The 6,676-nt window shown below is 39.4% G+C and overlaps 1 pseudogene; it reads left to right on the forward strand.

Moving 5' to 3' along the window:
* The first annotated feature begins 1,330 nt into the window (after positions 1-1,330).
* Positions 1,331-1,456, forward strand: LOC111723763 (annotated as a pseudogene).
* Positions 1,457-6,676: the final 5,220 nt, after the last annotated feature.

A 6,676-nucleotide genomic window follows, 5' to 3' on the forward strand; every position in this document is an offset into this window, starting at 1 on the left:
TCCAAGACATATTACTTATATGCCATCTATAACTTGGTCAAATTGTAGTGTTTATTATTATATAAGTAGGAATTAGCATTTGTTATAAAAATGTTAGAATTTTTACTAATACTTCCTCATTTGTTTGAAATAGTTGAAATAATTTGATATAATACAATACAGAATATACCTAAAATTTATTTTATATCTAACTTTTTGTTTCATATTCATTGAAGGTACAAAGAATTAGGTTACACTGATTGCACTTATTAGATAAAGCCCCTCTTATAATAATGGGAGGTCCTGACCCCATGAGGTGTGTCATACACCATGACCCCCATCCCCCTCCTCCCCTCTCTCTACTCCTCATTCCCCTACCCCACCCCTTGTATTAGCTTATCTACTGCCTTCATATTAGAATTGAGTACACTGGATTCTTGCTTCTTCATTCTTGTGATACTTTACTAAGAAGAACATACTCCACCTCCATCCAGGTAAATACACAAAATATAAATTCTCCATCTTTTTTTTTTTTTTTTTTTTTTTTTTGAGACGGAGCCTCAAGCTATCCCCCTGGGTAGAGTGCCATGGCATCATGCTCACAGCAACCTCCAACTCCTAGGCTCAAGCAAGTCTCCTGCCTCAGCCTCCCAAGTAGCTGGGACTACAGGCGCCCGCCACAACGCCAGGCCATTTTTTGGTTGCAGCCATTATTGTTGTTTGGCGGGCCCGGGCTGGGGATTCGAACCCGCCACCTTAGGTGTATGTGGCTGGCGCCTTAGCCGCTTGAGCCACAGGCGCCGAGCCAATTCTCCATCTTTTTAATGGCTGAATAGTATTCCATGGTATACATATACCAAGTTTATTAATCCATTCCTGGGTTGGTGGATATTTAGGTCATCTAACCAATTTTTTGGTAAACAAGCTTTAAGTTTGGTTGGTTAATGAAATAGGTATATGATGTTTATTTTGCAGTAAAATGTTTATCATGCACAGATATTAAGTAAAAAAAATATGGTAATAGAGTTCTGTTATATCCTATTCTTCAATGTTACTTCTGGACTTCTGAAAACCAACCTTTCCTTAATAATTATTTCTTGAATGCTATTCCATGCCTTTCTACAAATTAAGATTATTGTCTAATAATCTTAGGTCTCATTCCATTTTGCTAGCTCCACCACTAGGCTTGGGCTCTGTTTATTTTTGCTTTATTATTTCTGTCTTAGCCATTAGGAAACTCAGCTTCATGGATCCTTCATATTTTTGCCTGTCCCTCACATTTTTCCATATTTGTCAGTATGAATACATTATAGTATAAATTGCTTCTGGATTAATTAAAATGCTTTTGGAGAGCATTGTGCAGTGGCAGTATCATAGCCAATGAAGTTTATCTAAGGCATAATTATTGCTAATTGAAAACTTTTCCCTAGCCAGGTGAGGTAGCCCATGCCTATAATCTTAGCACTCTGGGAAACAGATGGGTGGATTGCTTGAGCTCAGGAGTTTGAGACAGCCTGACCAAGAGTGAGACCCTGCTTCTACTAAAAAAAGAAAAGCTAGCCAGGCGTGGCTGTAGTCCCAGCTACCTGGGAGGCTGACACAAGAGGGTCATTTGAACCCAGGACTTTGAGGTTGCTGTGAGCTATGAGGCCACAGCACTCTACCCAGGACAACAGAGTGAGATTCTGTCCCCAGAAATGAAAAAAGAAAAGAAAAGAAAAGAAAAGAAAAAACTTTTCCCACTATCACACCATGATGACTTGCAATATAGTTGGCACTGGCAATTTTTTACAGTCTGTACAGAAACTAAATAATGGGAAAAAAATAAAGAATACTTATTGAAGAAATAAAAATACTTTTGGAGAACAGTAATTTTACAATCTAGTTATGATACTTGCTTTTAAGTAAATGGTTTTTATACTTTAGTTAAGAAACTGTTGAGATGATTGATTTAATTTTAAAAATAGGTAAATATTTTTATAGTCAGAGGTTCTCTAGTGGTAGAACCCAACAAATTGTATTTTTTCTAAAACAGCTTTATTTAGGTATAATAGATGTACAACAAACTAATATATTTTAAGTGTACTATTTGATAAGTACTATTTGACATTTTAGTATACTCATAAAACCATCATCATAGCCAACAAAATGAATATATATTCATCACCCTCCAAAATTTTCTTATGCCCTTTGGCACTTCTTCCTGCCTCCCCCAAGCAACAACTAATGTTTTCACATCACTGTAGATTGGTTTTTATTTTCTAGAGTTTTATATTAATGGAATTATACAATATGTACTCTTTTGCACACCATTTTAAATTGCACACAAACTATAGCCATCCTATATAGATTTAATGCATTTTTGGTTTTTTTGAGACAGAGTATCTCTTTGTCACTCTTGGTAGAGTGCTGTGGTGTCATAGCTCACAACAACCTCAAAGTCTTGGGCTTAAGCAATTCTCTTGCCTCAGCCTCCCAAGTAGCTATGACTACAGGTGCCCACCACAACACCCAGCTATTTTTAGAAACGAGGTCTTGCTCTGGTTCAGGCTGGTCTGGAACCTGTGAGCTCAGACAATCTGCTGGCCTGGGCCTCCCAAGTGCTAGGACTATAGGCATGAGTCACTGCACCCAGCCCAACATAATGCATTTTTTATCCATTCTCCTATTGACAGACATTTGGGTTGTTTCTAGTTTTTGGCTATTACAGATAAAAGCTGCTATGAACACATGTGTACAAGTCTTTGTATGGACATACATATGTTTTTATCTTGGGTAAATGCGTAAGAGTGTTATGAGTGAGGCAGCTGAGTCATATGGTAAGTCAAAGCTAACTTTTTTGTTTTTTGTTTTTTGTTTTGGAGAAAGTCTAGGTTTGTCACCTTCAGTAGAGTGTCATGGCATCATAGCTCATCACAACCTCAAACTCTTGGGCTCAAGTGATGTTCTTGCCTCAGCCTCCTGAGTAGCTGGGTCTATAGGAGTCCACCACACACTTAGCTATTTTTAGAGGCAGGGTCTCACTCTTGCTCAGACTGGTATTGAACTTGTGTGCTCAAGCAATTGACGTGCCTCGCCTCCCAGAGTGCTAAGATTACAGGTGTGAGCCACCGCACCCAGTCAAGTCATGAACGTTTAACTTTTAAAGAAACTGCCAGCCAGGTGTGGTGACTCATGCCTGTAATCTTAGCCCTCTGGGAGGTTGAGATGGTTGGATTGCTTGAGCTCAGGAGTCTTAGACGAGCCTGACAAGAGCAAGACCTTGTCTACTGAAAATAGAAAAATTAGCTGGATGTTGTGTTGGTCACCAGTAATCCCAGCTATTTGGGAGGTTAAGACAAAAGGATCTCATGAACCCAAGAGTTTGAGGTTGCTGTGAGCTATGATGATGCCACAGCACTCTATCCAGAGTGACAGAGTGTGACTCCGTATCAAAAAAAATAATAAAAAGAAACTGCAGAACTGTTTTCCACAGTGGTTGTACATTTTGTTTCCACCAGCAGAAAGTGAAAATTCCAGTTTCTCTGCATCCTAGCTAACATTTGGTATAAATCAGTTTTATAATTTTAGCTATTTTAATAGATTTATATTGATATGTCACTTGGGATTTTTATTTATTTTTTCCTGATAACCTGTGATGCTGAGCATCTTTTCATGTGCTTATTAGCCATCTCTATATCTTCTTTGGTGAAGTGTGCAAATATTTTACTCTTTTATTTTCTTGAGATAGAGTCTCAAGCTGTCACCTTGAGTGCTGTGGCATTATAGCTCACAGCAACCTCCAACTCTTGGGCCCAAGTGATCCTCTTGCCTTGGTTTTTCTATTTTTAGTAGAGATGGGTCTTTCTTTTTGCTCAGGTTGGTCTTGAACTCATGAGATCAAGCAGTTCACCCACCTTGGCCTCCCAGAGTGCTAGGATTACAGGTGTGAGCTGCTACACCAGCTTACTTGGCTCATTTTTTTTTTAATTGGGTTGTTTAATTTCTTTTTTTCTTTTTCTTTTTCTCTTTTGTTTATTTATTTATTTTTATTATTTTTTAATTTGTATTTATTTATTTGAGACAGAGCCTCAGGCTGTCCCCCTGGGTAGAGTGCTGTGGTATCACAGCTCACAGCAACCTCCAACTCCTTGGGGTCAAACAAGTCTCCTGCCTCAGCCTCCCAAGTAGATGGGACCACAGGTGCCTGCCACAATGCCCAGCTATTTTTTGGTTGCAGCTGTCATTGTTGTTTGGTGGGCCTGGGCTGGATTCTAACCCACCACCTTAGGTGTACATGGCTGGCGCCTTAGCCACTTGAGCCACAGGCGCCAAGCCTATTTATTTATTTTTAATTTATTTATTTTTTGAGACAGAGTCTCACTATGTTGCCCGCAGTACAGTGGCCTGGCATCATAGCTCACAGCAACCTCAAACTCCTGGGCTTAAGCAATTCTCTTCCCTGAGCCTCCCAATTAGCTGGGACTACAGGCACTCGCCACAATGCCCAGCTATTTTTGTTGTTGTTGCAGTTGTCATTGTTGTTCAGCAGGGCCAGGCCAGGTTCATACTCACCAGTCCAGGTGTATGTGGCTGGTGTCCTAACCACTGGGCTACAGGCGCCAAGCCAGGTTGTTTAATTTCTTATGGTTATATTTTGATAGTTCAATGTTCTGAATGCAAGTTCTTTTTCAGATACATGTGTTTCAGTGATGTGTAAACTTCCCTCTAAGTTTATGACTTTGAAATTTTGGGTTTTTTTCAAATGAGACAGGATCTCACTCTGTTGCTCTATCTTTTTTTTTTTTTTTGAGACAGAGCCTCAAGCTGTCCCCCTGGGTAGAGTGCTGTGGCATCGCAGCTCACAGCAATCTCCAACGCCTGGGCTCAAGCGAGTCTCCTGCCTCTGCCTCCCGAGTAGCTGGGACCACAGGTGCCCGCCTGAACGCCTGGCTATTTTTTGGTTGCAGCCATCATTGTTGTTTGGTGGGCCCAGGCTGGATTCGAACCCGCCACCTTAGGTGTATGTGGCTGGCACCTTAGCCACTTGAGCCACAGGCACCGAGCCTGGTGCCCTATCTTGATTGCAGGGGCATCATCATAGCTCACAGCAACTTCAAACTCCTGGGCTCAGGCGGCACCAGCCCCGTATGCCAGAAGTGGTGGGTTCAAACCCAGCCCCAGCCAAAAACAAAACAAAACAAAACAAGAACTGCAAACTCCTGGGTTCAAGTGATCCTCCTGCTTCACCCTCCTGAGTAGCTGGGACTATAGGGGCATGCCACTATGTCCAGCTAAGTGGGGTTTTTTTTTTTTTTTTTTGACGTTAAACCAACTTTATTCCTGAGATTAACTCCACTTAGTCCCGATATGTTATCCTTTTAATGCAGTTTTGGATTTTATTTGCTAACATTTTGTTTAGAATTTTTATATCTCTGTTCCTGAGGCATATTGGTTTGTAGTTTTTTGGGTAATGTCTTTGTTTTGGTATTAGGCTTCACAGAATGGGTTAGAAGTTTGTGTCAAATTGGTACTATTTCTATTGAAGATTTTTCTTTTTTTTCTTTTTTTCTTTTTTTGGCCAGGGCTGGGTTTGAACTCTCCAGCTCCAGTATATGGTGCTGACACCCTACTCCTTGAGCCACAGGCTGCCCAAGTTGGTACTATTTCTTTCTTACAGGTTTGGTAGAATTCATCAGTGAAGCCATTCGGACTTGTAATGGGATGATATTTATACTTTCAATTTTTAATATAGGTATAGGGCTATTAAAGTTGTTTACTTTTTTAGTGAGCTTTGGTAGCTTGTCTTTTAAGAAATTTGTCGATTTCATCTAAGTTGCCAAATCTATGGACATAAACTTTTTCACAACATTTCCACCTTATTCTTTTAATACCTTTAGTGATATAACATCTCTCATATCTTATATTGGAAGCTTATCACTTACATTGATCTCAAAAAACACATTTTGGCTATATTGATTTTGCACATTTTTTGGCTTTGTATTTTTATAAATTTTGTCTATCCTTCTGTTTACTTCGATTTTAATTTTCTCTTCTCTCTTTCTTTTTTTTGTTTTTAGTTATTCAAGGTAAAATTTAAAGTTGTTAACATGAGATCATTCTTCTTCTCTTTCTTTTTTTCTTTTTTTTGAGACAGAGTCTCACTTGTCACCCTCAGTAGAGTGCCATAGCATTATAGTGATTCTCTTGCATCAGCCTCCCAAGTAGCTGGGACTACAGGCGCCCGCCACAAAGCCCAGCTGTTTTTAGAGGTGGGATCTTGCTCTTGCTCAGGCTCGTCTCAAACCTGTGAACTCAAGCAATCCACCCTTCTCAGCCTCCCAGAGTGTTAGGATTATAAGCTTGAGCCACTGCTCCTAGCCCCATTCTTCTTTTCTAATACAGAATTTTAGTGGTATAAATTTTTCCCTACCTACTTTTTTAGTGACATCCTGCACATTTTAATGTGTTCTATATTTGTTTTCATTCAGTTCAGAATACGTTATAATTCCTTTTTGGTTTCTTTGATCCATAAGTCAAAGATGGGTATTACTTTCTAAAGATTTGTTGATTTTTCAAAATCTTTTTTTTTGGTATTGATCTAATTTCATTTTTTTTTTTTTTTTTGAGACAGAGTCTCATTTTGTCACCCTCAGTAGAGTGCTATCACATCACAGCTCACAGCAACCTCAAACTCCTGGGCTTAAGCGATTTTCTT

This window comes from Otolemur garnettii, unplaced genomic scaffold (assembly GCF_000181295.1).
Source record: "Otolemur garnettii isolate 467f Iridium unplaced genomic scaffold, OtoGar3 scaffold00015, whole genome shotgun sequence".
NCBI lineage: Eukaryota > Metazoa > Chordata > Mammalia > Primates > Galagidae > Otolemur > Otolemur garnettii.